This window comes from Heliangelus exortis, chromosome 2, assembly GCF_036169615.1.
Source record: "Heliangelus exortis chromosome 2, bHelExo1.hap1, whole genome shotgun sequence".
Lineage (NCBI taxonomy): Eukaryota > Metazoa > Chordata > Aves > Apodiformes > Trochilidae > Heliangelus > Heliangelus exortis.
In genome coordinates, this window is record NC_092423.1 from 10,289,906 (window position 1) to 10,306,191 (window position 16,286).

Consider the following 16,286-nt stretch of genomic DNA (forward strand, 5'->3'; position numbering starts at 1 on the left):
TACCTGTGCACTTTTCAAAGTCATGATGCTGTCTATTATCTATTTTGGTACCAGTAATATAATTGACAACATTTGAGGATTCACATTAAGAATGATTCATTTACATCATGATATTTTCCAGTAGAACTTTTCCAGCTTCTTAACACTGATACATGCTGGTACAATTTATTACAGTTCCGTGACGACTGTATTGTAGGAGATTTGAATACTCAAAAACCTTTCTCTAAAAATGGCAGAACATTATTCTCCACTCATTATTTCTGCTTTGCTTTTGCTTAGTGCTGCATTTTGCTCAGTGATGCATGGTTTGTACAATGTCTGCCTTTAACTTTGTTTACTCAGAGAGGACACACTGCACCCACCAGTGTAGCACTGAGCAAACTGCCCACATTGCACCAGCACTGTGCACCCACATCACCCATCTGATTTCAGGTTTATACAAAGACTGGTAACAGAAGACAACTTATAAACATCACCTATCCTCCTGCTTGTGGCCCTCCTACACATCTCCAGTGAAAGAACACAGTATTCATGGAAGAGTCACAATTTGTAAACCTTCATGTATTATACTTGGTTTTCTGCTTGCTTGAAATGGGAAGAATTTGCTGTATTATGGAGGGTTTTTTCATGGTTTTTTTTGTTTATTTGTTTTTAATCAATATGATTCATCTATTGATTGTGAATATTCAGCTACTATGAAATTAATTCAAAGGGTAGTGTTACTAAAGCCAAGAAGGAAAGACAAAAACTGTTGCTCAGATTAGGAACAAATAGTGAGATACCCCAAGCAGAAAACATAACAGCAGAAAGAAAACTCTTTAGAATCAACCCTTAAAACAGAACTATTTTATCAAGGCCAAAGACTTGGAGGAAAGCTGAGGGTGGGGATAGGGTTCCCTATTAGAACTGCCAAGATATTAATTTAAGCTCCTTATAGCAGGGGAAGAGAAAGGACCTCCCCTTTTGGTGACAGTTCCTGCAGGATCCAATCCATTCCGCGCATCATGGCACGTAGTGAGTCTCGGGGCTACAGCATGTCCAGCCCCTATGCATGTTTTTTTGGTAGCCTATGGTAAGTAATTTCATTACATCAGTAGTGGTGAAAACTTAAAAGAGAAATAACGACTTGCATAAGCCTCAAAGACACAAATATGTGCTAGAAAAAGCAAAAGAAACCAAAGACCTACCCATAGATGCTATTTACTCTTTGTAGGTTCTCTTGAGGTTGGCTAACCTTTTTTCTGCCAAAGAAAATGAATGGCTATTGCAGTGTTTTTAATAGTCCTTCTTGATTTTACCACACCATTTTATGACTTCTTTGGAGGTTTCTGGTCCCCTTTAGTCTAGAATCTGGTTTTAGGAAGAACAGATTCGTGGATGACATAGCACCTTTTTGCAGATGACATAGCTCTGGCTAGCTGAGATACTGAGATACTTGGTTTCAGCTTCCTATCTTTGCTCTCATTTCACTTGCTGAAGGTTTTTCTTTTTTTGTATCTTCCTTCAAGTTAACTCTGCTAAGATATGAAAAAAAGCTGCTTAAAGACAATATATTGTATATATAATAATATATGATATATATATATATGATTAAAGTAGCTAAACCAAAATGTGATATATCATGCAGTTCACAATAATTATTCTGGGGTCCTTTTTAGATTTCCAGCTCCAGTTTTCTAAAGTTATAAGATGAAAAGACAGACCAAAAGTATAAAAGATTTATGTTTGACTGCATTTCTTCTATTGCTTTATATTCTAATGCCATCTCTATTTGTGAGTGCTAGCCCCAGTATTATTTTTCAGTTGACAGATTTAGACCTTACTGAACCAGCAGCAGAATTCTGCCTCAATCAGGTGCCAATCTCTATGTCTTATTATTTGCAGTATATACTTTGTTTGACAGGTTAATGACAATAAGGAAATGAATGGGGAATAAAGTATAAATACTTCCTTTGGGGTTTATGTATATGTATATATAAGTTTTAAGTCTGGCAGAGTGTCATCTTCAAAATATTTCACTGCTGCTTTTTTTCAGGGCATAGCTCTTACACTAAACTAGTTACACATGCTGGAGCATGTGTGACCTCTTCTAAAAATAGCCAGTGTTGTATGGTCCTACTATATTATCCCTTCAGATAAAATCACTCCCCTGCTCAAGACTGATGTCATGATAGAACATCATGACATAACCATGAAAACTTCCTTACCTATTTTAACCATGTGAAAAATGAGTAGTCCAATGGACACCTACTTGTCTGAACTAAAATAATCATGAGACTGGAGTTTTGCCTAACAATAGCTATTTTATTTAGAGAGAAATTCAAAATGAGTGTGCAGGAATAAATACCTCCTAACTTCAATGTGAGCTGCTGAAATGTGAGCTTCTGAAAATTAGTGTAATCCATTTAAATGCTCAGGAGAGGATTTGGGAGCCTGACTTTGCATAATTGTTTGTTAAAACATTTCCACAACGTGTACTGGACATTGAATGTAGGAAAATTAGATTGTCTGGTGAAAATAATATTCTGTACCTTCCAATATCAAAATCCTCGCAGTGAGGAGCTGAAAACAGAAATATTTTAAGAAACAATCCACTTACAGAGGTAATGTAAATAATAGAACATTGGACTATAATCTTCCTCTGCTATTGTCTATTAAGTACTTCAATTTTCATTTGCTCAATATACAAGACAACTACAGTTATGAGGGGTAGTTTCTAAAATACAGTTCAGAAAGTTGGCACAACTTTGAACAATACCATTATTTTCTCCTGAGGAGAACAATGCTACAAAATGTATCAAATTTGCTGGCCATTTTAAAAAACGTGTTTATACATACCTGCTGTATTCAGTGGTTTTATATATAAATGAGAGAATACCTGTTGCTGAATGAATTATGAAAGAGGAACAGAATATGTCTTCATCTAGAAGAGTGTTGTCATGACCTTCAATTTCACCACCCATAAAATGAAGACAAGGATACCAACATTCTTCATCAAATGCCTAGCATGTTTATATAAATGACCAGTATTATTTGACTTGCATCTCTTCTGGTTCTAATAATACAAAGAGCAACATTATTGGCTGCCCATAAAGGTGATATATATATATATATATATATATTTCTCCCTACCAAATATGGAGAAGAACACGTAGTAGTAAAGACTACATGACCTGAAAATTAACTTTTCATTATAATAAAAATTTCCTTCATTTCTCTACTGAAGAATTTGTTCCAAACATTTTCAGCTCAGGAGAATCTGACTGGTTTTAGAATGTATGTAGAGCTTCCAGGTGAAGAGAACTTCTCCATTAGTAGCCTTGCTAAATGCCTGCTGTGGGCAAATGGAGAAAAAGGTTAAGTCTTGTGGAGCTTATGTGCCTCAGATGGCCAGTCAGACCACTGAATATTGAATGCTGATCTAAGACTACTTCAGCTTTGTGCTGCAGTAATCCAAATGAATACAAGCTACAAATGAGTGCTAGGTTTCCAAGAAATTCTCAAGACAAACAATCTCACTCTGATGAGTGAGAACAACCACTCTGAGCAATGGATTGCCCATTTATGACCCGGACTGAATGATTTATGCACTCAAGGCTCAAAGCTTCCCCTTCTGCTTAAAGAACAAGAAGGAGACATGGAAATGAAGGAATAGGAGATCTGCAGGGAGCAACAATGGCAACATGGCCAGTTCTGCTGCTAAACGCAGCTCAAACTATTAAAAGCCAGTAAGAAATGCCAAAGGGAAAAAGAGAAAAACCAGAAGAAAATAGTGATGAAAGCTATATGTTCTGTATTTTCCAACATGCCCATCAAAACAATCCCATTTTGGTAGTGAAAAATCTGATCAAGTTATACAGATGAATTGACTGCTAGAGTTCACCAAGCCTGCTCCTGGCCAAAGGAGAGGGAGAGCAACATGAAGCTCAGTGTTATGCTGAGGTTATGTCAGTCTCACAACCAGTTGCTCTCATTTGCTTTTCCTCCTCTCAATTGCCAAGTGTCCTCAGAAACCCACTTACTGAACTTGGAAACCCACTCATTTAGTTCTGAAATGCTCCCTTCTTGACATCATTCAAACTGTGTATTGTCTTTACCACACTGTACCCAGTGCCCTTCCAATACTCTCTTTAGCAATTGTAATGCAGCACTATAATGGACATCCAGTCAGCCCTGTCAGATTAGTTCAATTGAATCATTTTCTGCAAAAATGAAGAATAATCTACAGTACAGAAATAGGCCTGACACTGAAAATTGCACTCTCTAGACCTAATTGTCAGTCTAATCCCCAGTGAAATCTTAAGTAAGGTTGGGTTCAATCTACCTAAAATTTGCTTCAGGACACAGGCAATGAAGTCCTCTTTGCCCATTTTTAAGACTGTTGAGAACTGCATTAAAATTATAGAGCATTTCTCTACTGCCTGAAAGTTGTCTGAGTGGTTAAATACAGTTCTCCTGGCACTATCAGAAAGTGCGTTTGCTTGGGAAATAAGTGGTGCTGTTCTGCACAACCTCTCCCTTGCTATCCAAACTCAAGTGTAGTGGCATCTCCAGTCCATTTTTTTTGTCTGGAAAACATTCAAAGTTTTGGTTTGAATAACATTGAATCCACATCTCAGCCAGAGGAAGGTAGAACCTCAACCCACAATGCAGGACTTTAGGGTGGGAGATGTTTTTTTGTTTAGTCCAATATTTACTTTAAAAAATGCTTTCAATTTTTAATAATATAAAATACAGTTTAAAATGAAGTTTAGACTGGCAGTCTTCTAAGTGCTGCAAGCTGAGTCATGTTCCCCTGTGCATGTTGTCTGTCTTCCTCTGTTGCTTTTAAGGCTTGGGCTATGATGATGATGATGATGGATACTGCTATCACTCGGCTGGTACATAGAGCACTCTCCTAGTATGTGGGAGTTAAAACTCCCAAGACTTATTCAGTAAGATCTTTCCCATATTCTGCTTGCTTTCTAACTCATGCAGGTACATTAGGAATTGTCTGTTTGCTTATTATTTACTTTTAAAAATAGGGAGGGGGGGGTTTCTTTTTTAACAGGTGCCAGAGTAGCTACAGGAGTTTTAATTACCCACCTTCATGGGCCAACATCAGACTTCTCCTACAGGACTCCTCTCCACTCTCAGTGCCTTGCTTGGCAAGAAGAAGAAGAAAAGCCAGAATGCCAGCACTTGAGCTCTGTCTCTCTATGTGCAAGGGGTTGGTGCATAACAGCCATGACTGCTCTGCCTGCTGGGAGCACTCAAGACAAAAGAGGGGGAAAGCAATTTCCAGTTCCTGCTGCTGGGATCAAGAAACGAGAAGAGCAATTGCCGAAGGGACCCTGTCCACAGCAGGACATCCCCAGACTTTCAGTCAGTTCTCAGTAGCAGCCACCAGGACAAGATTGGAGGTTATTTTAAACCACCTTAGCTTAAGCCAGCAGTAAATACAAGAGTCTAAAAACAAGACCTAAGAAATAAAATAAAGTTCAAGATAATTATGGAAAAGTTCTGAAGAAGGGGTCTTCTGAGATACAACTCTCTAAGGACTACTTAAACAACAGTCTACTCTGGGAAAAGTAATACAGACAAAATCACTAATTAATGGTTTAAAATTTTTTTTTCCCTTGGGTACTGTTGTGTTCTCACAGCTAAAAATCAAAGTGAGATGTTTAAGAAGTTGTCCAGTAACTATATTCAACATTGGCTTCAAGACCCTGAGAAGAAACTTAAAGGGTATGGGGGCTGCTATAAAATCACCAGCATTTATTCAGGCACTTGCCCAAAGCCCAGTCGAAAAGTAAAAAAACATCAGCATTCTATCCCAGGAGCACTAGGGAGACTTGACCAAATAAATGACAATATGAGACACAAAAAAAAACCCCAACCCAGATTCCAGCTGATTCAGTGTCTGAGTCCAAAGCAGCCTAGGCAGAGAACAGACATCAGAAATCAGTCCCTGTTGCCTTATTCCCAGCAGCAAGAAAAAAATAAAATATATAATATTATGATATATGTCTAAAAGCAATTAGTTAATAGGAATATGTATATCATAGAATCATAGAATGGTTTGGGTCAGAAGGGACCAAAAAGGTCATCTCAGTTCCAACCCTCCTGACACCTCCCACTTGACCAGGATGTTCCAAGGCCCATCCAACCTGACCTTTGACATTACAAGAGAGGGGGCATCTATAACCTTCCTGGGCAACGTGTTCAGTGTCTCACCACCCTCACACTAAAGAATTTCTTGATAATGTCTGGCCTAAATCTATACTCTTCTAGTTAAAAGCCATTTCCCTTTGTCCTATCACTACACAACCTTGTAAAAAAGTCCTTCCCCAGCTATTCTGTAGGGCCCCTTCAGGTTCTGGAAGGCCACTCTATAAGGTCCTCCAGGACCTCTCTAAGGTCCTCCAGGAGCCTTCTCTTCTCCAGCCTATATGATCAGTGCTTATAGAAATCTCTTTTTTTAAAAAATCTCCAGCTGAATTCTGACTTTAGTGATATTTATTAGACTGTGTTATAGAAACACACAGCGGGGAAATGGGCCACATACTACAGGATTTGGATGCCTTCTTTTACATTTTTAAGTCTCAAAATACATGCCACTATACCAAGGGTAGGATTCACATAACTAAACATAGCAAATCCTTTTTTTCAGGAATTTCTGCAGCCTCAGGACCCAGACTAGCAGGAGTTTTCAGAATACCTTTTCCTCTTTTTTTTTTTTTAGCTTTCCAAGGACTATTTTTCTTAATGTCTCTTATTTTGTCATACTTACTCCAGCTGAATTTCATCTTTAAATGTATTTAAATCCACCTGGAATTTTACTAAATCCTCCATAGTTCTTCCTAACAGAGACAATTTGCCCATGGGGTACTACTAATCTCTACACACACTGAGATGCAGCAGTTCATGACAAATCTTTGTCTCCTGTTTCATAACCAGCTCTTAATCTGCAGTGACACCCTGGCCCTTGCTCTGTGACTCACTCTCTTAAAGTCAGTATGAAGAGCATCCCATTTATCTCCTGTTGATTTGAAAGGTAGGTACAACCTGCAGCTTTGCTGCAAATGTAGCTTTTCTTCTGTGAGAGTCTGACGTATCTCATCAGAAGGTGCTTCACTCCTGAGAGTCTTCCAGGCACAGTCCTGCCATGAAGGGAAAGAGAGGGGCTCTGGCACTGCCTCCTGGAGGCTGAGGCTTAGTGCCCTTCAGATAAAAATAAGCAAGATTTAAAATGTGAATAGTAGCTTATCTCAGAGTGGGTGATCACAGCATGTCTTCAGTTCAGAGAAGGTGAAAACAGTACTAGGAAAGGTTTCATTTTAAGGACACAGTTTAATTTTTTTCTCTTTGTCTTTTTTCTTTTTATTTATTGTCCTGGTTTGGGCCAGGATAAAGGTGATTTTCTGTCTTGTACTTTTGCTTTTAGCTAAGTCTCTTGTAAGTAGTTGCACTTGCTGAGATTAACAGCAAGCTTCTCAGACAGTGTGTGCTTCTGGGACTGGTAACACTTGATGTTTATAGTTACTGCTAGAGACTGGTGTGCAGAGCCAAGGACACTGCTCAGCTCTGAGGAACATTTTACCCTCCAAGAGGAATAAAGAGGTCCCACCTGCATCCCTCCTTTGGGGAGGAATGGACAAGATAGATGCCAGAATTGACCAGAGTATTGCATCCCACATACGTCATACTCAGTATAAATTTGAGGCATCACGACGGCCAAGCCAGATTTCCTGCTTCCAGCTTCCGGCTGCCTGCCCTTCCTGCCTTTTCCTGCTTCCCTTCCTTCACCCGGCATCCTGGAAGGTTCCCGTCCATTCGTCTGCCTGTGGTCCTGATCCGTGCCAGCCCATATCTGTGTGTTCCTGCCTCCAGTTCCTGACTGCTGCCAACTCCAGGAGTCCAGCCTGGACTTTCCCAGGGCTGCCCTGCAGCCTTGGTGGTGACATGAGAGTTATTGGGGGAAAAGGGGGGAAGGAATGTGGTATCAATTTTCCTGTATATTTGTATATATTTGGTAATTTTTCCTATTTATCATTACTGTTTCATTAAAGTTGTGTAGTTTTAGTTTCCAACCCATAAGTCTCTCTCCCTTATTCTCTTTCCTTTCTTTATCAGGGAGGAGAGAGAGATTAATAGAGAGCATCTGTCACTCGGTTTAATTGCCAGACCAGTGTTAAACCGTGACATTTATTTATTTTTTCTGCTAAGATTAGTAAATATTTTAACAAGCAACATAATGGGAAACTCAGTTACTGAAGTATGAAATAGAAAGATGTCAACCTCTGTGTGCAAATTTCAGGAGTAATTCAACTATGGAAGAGCTGCTGATGCCATCACAATTTTATCAAGGTTCCTCAAGAGATTTTCACCTTTATCTTCCCACTGACTCCTATCTCCCTGGAGTTGGCTTCATGGCACCTTCTAGCACCCCAACACCAAGCTTCTCTGACCTGAAAGGTCACTTACTAAACAAAATGGCTGATTTAGCTGCTAGGTACCAACATCTGAGCTGTGCACTCCACAGTCCAGAGGAAAGATGTTGTATTTCCCTGAGGAGTGAATAAATGTTGTATGCTGGCCACAACACCCCCCTCATGGAAGGGTGATCCTGACACCATAGGTAGCATATTAGCATATTCTCCTATTCTCATAATGTTGGCAACCACCAGTAGAAAGCTCCTGAATCCAGCCTTCTTCAACTCCTCCTTCTCTTTTTCTAAACAAAAAAGGAAATCTCACCCATGACAAGAAAAACACAGATTATCCACACAATATAGAACAAACAGAGATATAGAGTGGTTTGCTCCAGGTCACAGAGGAGGTAAGTAGCAACCACTGTTGGGAACATTTCAACATTAAAGTAATTTATAACGTTGCCATTAAATTCTTTCTGAGCCTATCAAGCCTAAAAAACATTTAGACACCAATATTGCATTTATTTCTCTTGTCTGGAAGTGCCCCTGAGAGTAACTCATCCGATAACCTGTAATGAAAGTCCTGAGCACTGATGCTTCTCATCCATGGTGTTACAACAGCCTTCATTGTGTGTCTGAGTTTGAGCCTTTTGTCCATTTTTCAGTGTAGTTTCACACATCTCAAAGCACACATCCCCACTAAAGGCTTACAGGTATGTATTTCAGCATTAAATCCATTTCATTTGGTTTGAACAAGGTCTGTGCTTTACATTTAGTTAAATCATGATTCATTTTGTAAATGGTTCACATTTATACAGGATTCATTAAAGCAGCCAAATAACATCTAAACACAGAGCTCCCTCCAGATTGTTTGAGAGCTGCCTGACTTTGCAGCACTGTTGTCATAATCATTTTAAGGGCACTGCAATTTTATTGCATTGGGCTGCAGTTTCATTTCTCTACGCTTGTTTCCTCAAAGGCTTTATTAGCCATAAAACCTTTTTAAGCTTACTTCTTTTCTGACAGCTCACCAAATTCCCACTTTCTGTAATTTTTTCCCTCTTCTCCCACCACCAATAAGTGTGAATTTAAACCTCTTAATACAGAGATTCAAGTCCAGACCAATTTGTAACGCAGATGACACTTGGTAAAAATCAATGGCACTGGTCAGGCTATAAAGGTCAGAGGAAATAACAGCATCATGGAAACATGGGAGGGATAGAGAAGCCCAGAAGGATCAACTCTCTAGAGTTATAATGGAAGTGTGACACTGTGCCAGCCTGTACTTGCATCACTTCAAACACACACACTACCTCCAGCTGTGTTAGTAGCAACAAATTCATACAGATGCTCTGTTGCTGGCAGAAACATGGAAACAATAATGAGAATTACATGTGCCTTACTTGTGATAGGATCCTTTCTGAGGCTGAAATGGACTCCACCAAAGCTCTCCCTAATGCATTTTAAACCAAGTGCTAGAAAAGCTGGATCCATTTGTCAGCAACCTTGAACCTCTGATGCTAAAAGGCCTTGAAATTGCAAAATTGTTCTTTCACATCAAATTATTCCTTCCTACAAGTAATTAGTAAATGAGACTGAGGACAATTGATGATACACATTTTTTATGCACCGCTGAATTTTCATTCTTGCTCTCCCTTCATATCTTCCCTCTTCCTTCAAGGCAGCTTAAAGCCCAGACCAATTTATAATGCAAATGGTTTGAATGAAAAATTACAAATATCCAACAGTCTAGAGTTAAAAAAAGAAGGTAAAGAAACACAAATGAATCTGTAAGAAATCCAAATTTAAAAGATTTAAAACCTGACTTTTTATAAAAATAATTTTCCACACTCTTAAGAAAGTAACTATATTTATTTACATAGCAAATATACCTAGTCTTGTGGCTGTGTACTTTCTTGATACAAGCACCAGAGGAAGCCATAATATCAACTTGAAAGAAAAATTAAAATATTTTCCCTTTTTCAATTTATTCTCTGTGTTCTGAATTAGTCCTCACTGATTTTCTACTTATGAAATTTCATTTGCATGAAAATAAAAATTATTTAGACTGTGATTAAAATTACTTCATTCTAATTTTTTGTGGTTAGGTGTTTACATTGTGTACATGTTATCTGCATTTTAAAAGTTAAAAAAATATCCATGCATGAAAAATAAATTATGGCAGTTTTATATCTGAGCTTCCCAGGACTGGGCAGAACCTCACTGATTAAAAAGTCCTGGTAGATGACAGACTGCATTATGATTCAGTTTGCTGCGTTCCCAGGAATCCTGATCTTTGGCTTTCTCCTTATCACTCATTTCAAAAGCTTAAAATTCATCTTTCTTTTATAATGAACTACATGGTAATTACCCCCAAAACACTGTGATACACTAAAAGTATTCACCATATGGTGCTGTGAGATACTGCAGCAACTCAGGGCTTTGATGACTACCTCTGTTTATAAACACAAAGCACAGCTCCCAGCCCCATCCCTGCCTCATGGATCTGTAACGTGCAGCCTCTGAAATTCCAGGTCTGGAGCCTGGAGACAGCACAGTAACCTGAACCTGCTCACAGACATCTTGTGGGGCAGCACCTGCACCAGCTGCTCTCCCCAAAAAGCTGGTCTGTGAAACCCTAAACAAAGGATGCTAACACGGCACAGAGGCATGGAAAGGCAAAGATGGGAATGTTTGGGAATATCTGGTCTGGGAAACCAGGCCAATAGCCATATCTGTTGTGCTCACAAACATGAGGTAGTACTTTTGGCACTACTAGGACCTCCAGAAGCACTCCTAAAATTAATGGTTGTCTTTCTTTGACTCGTGGGATCAGAGTGATTCCCTGCAATTACTCTTGCAAATGTGACAGGTTGGTTAGTCACCAGCTACATCAAGTAAAAATTTTGCTCTGGATGTTCCTCTAGAGGTAAAAATTCAGCTCTGGTTCCTATAAAAAGCAGAGGAAAACATCTGGAAAACTGAAGCTTGAAGAGGAAGAAAGGATAGACCCTTGGAAGGACTCCTCTTGTAAAATAATTTACACCAGCAGGTGAGAATCATGTTCAGGGATAATATATTTCAACAGATTATGGAAGTACAAAAGCTACAGGCAACAAAAGTAGAACAGACTATCATTTTATCTTTGCATATATTACCAATAAGAAGAAATTCAAAATATTCAAAGCTGAACTCTCGTACCTAAAAAACCTGACAGTATTTATTGTTCTCTATGACAAAGCCACAGTAACTGCTTTTTTATCTGTTATTTTCTTGTGCATGAATAAGAAGCTTGAAGTATCATTTTCCTGTGGGAATATACAATATCAGATTTCAGGCACTGAAGCAGCAATGTGGGGGAGATGATCTCTGTCACTTTCTAAGTATCACAAGGAAACTGGAGGATTAAAGAGAGAAAAAACTCTAGGGAGTGTGAATAGTTACATGTGAATAGTTAGCCAAGGACGTTCTTAGATTTATGTCTCTCCAACAGTTGTGGTTCTGAGATACAATAGCAGAATTTTCTCTACTGGATAAATTTATAAGCAACCATTTTCCATCTGTATTATTTAGGTAGGGGGTTAAGCTATGTGATCAGAAGCAAAACTTTTGGCTTCATTCATTAATGATGGACATTTACATAACTTATTTATAGTTAAATAAATAGGGAAAGTGACAAAGTGAAGGATAAATATATTAGCAATTTTAAAAATTATTTCTTTCATGTAACAAATCTCTCTTAGAGATTTTAACAGACTTTGGTAGCAAGAGCTTTTCTCTTTTATGTATGTTTATAATTTATTTTTGGTTTTAAAGGTACTTGTAGAAGTTAAGTGAAGAATATGCACACATCTTTTTCCCTTGATAAAGTGCACTTTCAGGTAGAATAACAATTTCAAAGAGGACATTGAGATATGCAGAGAAGGTCAAGCCAGTGTTTCTGTTTGTATATATGCATTAAAAGACAAGAACATTTTGTTATTATTAAAAAAACAAAAAGAGCTGAAAAGCCTTGTGCAATAGAAAAGTTTCCAAGAGACATCAAGACAACAAAGAACAATAAAACTTACAAGCACTGTTTTGTTGCTGTAGATATTGTGATTAATTTTCTCCTATTTATTTTAAATTTCCTTTAAAAATGCAATTAAAAGGCACTAAATATTCTAACCTGGTAGGGGAAACAAAGAAGATCATAAAAATACAATTCTTTAATGACTTGCCTTGGAAAACAGAAAACCTGGAAAATAAACTAAGAGTTCTGTATAATCCAGCTTCAGGGTCCTAACCTGAACACCATCCTGGGGAAAGTAATCATGATATGCAAAGTAGCATCATTTATCACCTTTGTAAAGGTGGAGAAATTATATTAAACATATGGAATAAGCCTAACCCTTCAGCATGTTAAATAGGTTGGGCTAATCACATTCCATAGCAATTTGATACCATGAACATAAGATCCATTTTCAGCTTTTTCACAGCAATTGAAAGGGAATATTGGCTACCTTAAATTAAATGCATAGAAATTTATGTATGTTCCAATTAAGTTAACATGTTGTGAACAGATTTACAGCCTGTATAATTTTACATAGACAGTCTGGAATTGAGAGTTAGCATGCGACAAGACACTAAATAGCCAGGAGCTGACTAAAAAAACAATACAAGAAGTTTGCAAGCTAACAGAGCTGCCATGAGCTGTCTGCAATCTTGTATTTGTATGAAAAACTTCAAGCACATGCATTCTGATAAATCACAGAACAGGTGCCTTTCTCTGAATTGGATTGATTCAGAAAAGCATGACTGGACTCTGCAGCTCAAAAGCAGAGAAAAGATATGAAATTTCAAGTTAGGGTTTTTCTTAGTGCATTTAAGCTTAACTACTCAACCTCATCTTTAAGAAATTTCACATCAGGCTGACTATTTCACTTGCTGAGTATGCAGCAGCTTGCATTTATTTTTACTGGAGGTGGTAAGAACTACATGTTCTGTAAAGTCAGGCTTTGGGTTTCCTCAAGAGGGAATCAGGAAGCCAAACACTGTTGAAATGTTTTGATTGTGGGATCTTGGCCCTCAGCTTAGAGCATATCCTGCCAGAAAAATGGGAGTGTTGGCAATATTTCCAACTAAAAAAAAATAGTTTTCCATAATTGCAGAAATACAAGCTCAGAAAATAAGAAAAGTTTTCAGTTCTCGTCCAAAGACCAAGACTTCTCTGATTTGAGAGCTCACATTGATGTAACAAAAAGGTATAACTACAGCCAAAGTAGCATACAAATGAAAATAACATCTTGTAGATATCTTTGTTTTACAAAGATGTTTTATAAGATTACTTTAGCATTTCAGAACTAAAATTAGTAGAAACAGTTCAAAGACGTTACACTGAGAATGACACAAATCCTCCAGTGGTCGAATACCAATTTTTTTTGAGGGAGAAAAGAGTAAACAAAATAAATCACCCAATTTGATTGGTTTCTCAGCATAATAAAGTGCTGAAGCAGCACAGCGGAGGATTTGCTGGACAATTTTCTACACTGAAACTGTCAATTCATTCTGAAGCTTAGCACTGATGGATATTATGGATTGGTATAGATTGCACTGCTCCAACCATCTGAAAGGTCACTCAACTAACACAGCAGGAGTGACCTATTGTTCTTGCCATTGACAATCAGGCTGCCGTTTTGACAAGTCTTTAAACTATCGCAAATCTTTTCTTCGAGTATTACATGGAAATGTTTATCTTTGCTTTGTGGCACAATTAAAAGCTGGCATCTTAGGAGTTCACTGAAGCAGTCTTAATATCTCCTTGGGTCACACTTGCAAACCATGGAAGCCTGAGAATCTAATGGTGAATGAATCACCCCTGACATTTGTCAACCGTACCACCGAGTATAATCTTTTCAGTTCCATTTTCAGATCAGAAGGTGAAAAGAACTCAGGCTATTATCCCCAGTGTGCAAATATGCTGGGCTACTTCCCTTTCTCACCAAAAGACCACTGTTTCAGCTGTAAAAATGAAGCTTTGCTGCTCCAAAGGAAAATGGAGGCCAATAAAAATTGACGGACTGAAACTATGACCTATTGCTTTATGGAGGAAGAAGAAAAACGTACAAAAATAGTAAGTATTGGAAAATAAGTAAGTAACTATGATGTTATATTTTGGCATTTCATTTTGTGTGCACAAGATGAGAGTAGATTTAAAAAATCCCAAGAAAAATAATAATTTTGGGTTTATAATCTTAAATGTGCTACTTGCTACAAGAAAGATACTTCAGTTACAAATTAATTTCATGCCTACCTTTACCTCCAGCTTCCACTCTATTTAAAATAGAGAACTTTAAAAAAGCATCAAGTTCTAAAGACAAAATCAGAAAATGATAGAATCAGGTTGGAAAAGATCTTCAAGATCATCAAGTCCAATTGTAACTATCAAAGATCAATTGTGAAATCCATTTCCTAAGTACTCACAGGCTATAACTGCCTCTCAAACAGGGGTGATTTTAGTCTGACATACATTAAATACTCAACTAGGAACACTTTCTGTCCCTTTAGTTCACTGGATGAATATGGTTATATGTAATTTGTGGAACATACACCCAGGGCATTTATTAATATAGACTGATGTTAGTTAAAAGGCCTGAGGGAAGTAGCACTAAGTGGGCAAGAAGCTGGCTTCCACTGCTTCACATAGCATTCCTAGGTAGGAACTAAGAGGTGTGGTTAAATTGGGGTATACCATCAATTTCTGCTAGACCAGTTTCATAAACACAGAAGTAGACTTCTGAATAAAAGTAAACATATATGTCATCTACTGGAAGGACAAAGGCATTAGCTAGACAAACCCCCCCCAGAAAAATACTCTGTAATAACTAGCTCTGTGCTGGAGGATATTCTTGAGAAGAGCGAGCCTGCTATAGGAATCAGTCAATGAAAATGAACATTACAGGAAATCAACTGAAAAATGTAACAGCAAAAGCAGTTTAAAACTGCTTAATGATATCCAAAGCACTTGCTCATTAAATAACGATCAACAGTGGTTACACAGAAGAGGACCAGAGGACCTCGAATCACTTGGGACTTTTCCTCAAAACAAACCCTCCCAAAAGATCTTTTCTAAACTCTTGAGATGTGTTTCTTGAGAAAGTGAAAATAATTTAACATTAAAACAGAAAAAATAACATTCAGAATGAGGTAAGATCGTGATGCAAGGATCTGTTAATATAGCTCTCATCCCCACTATGTCCTCACAAGGTAAGTCCTTTCCTTCAGCATCTCTCATTGCAGTAACTTTTATTTTCTGCAGGGTAACCTCTGAGTCCTTATGAAATATATTCCTTCTATTATCTCTGAGGACTGGGTGTTTGTTTCCAACTGTTTAGGATGTATCTGCCTCTCTCTGATGTTTGCAGGCTGCAGAGCCTCAGCTTTCACTCTCTTCTCTTCTCTTCTGCATGTCTCTCTAAGCACCATATAAAATCTCTTCCCCCTAATGGCATCCTTTCTTCGTGATCCCATCTTTCTCAAGAGTAGCCCCTTAAAGAAGGTGAAAAAGGTGTCTGATACCCAGCCACATGCATTTCAAAGCAACACAGATTGGTAAAAACAAGAATATTGCACAATCCTATTGTGTTTGATCCCCTTAATAAGCTCAAGACAGCCAAAAGAGTCAATCCACGAAATGGAAGGTGCAGCCACAGTACCTCTAGAATGCTATGCAGAGGTCTGTAAATATATCCTAGAAATTCCTAATTTCACACAGAGGTTGAGTCTTGATCACTAATTAAACACAGTATTTTCCCCACAAGGGGGAAAAATATGAAGGTGTACACACAGTTCTAAACTCCCAAATGCTCCTATAATAAACTGTGTAGCATTGGG

The 16,286-nt window shown here is 38.1% G+C and overlaps 1 protein-coding gene across 1 annotated transcript in view; it reads right to left on the reverse strand.

Annotated features, from left to right (window-relative positions):
• PTPRN2 (protein tyrosine phosphatase receptor type N2) overlaps nt 1-16,286 on the reverse strand; it is a 622,824-nt gene that overhangs the window by 366,240 nt on the left and 240,298 nt on the right. The gene's annotated exons all lie outside the window — the stretch shown is intronic.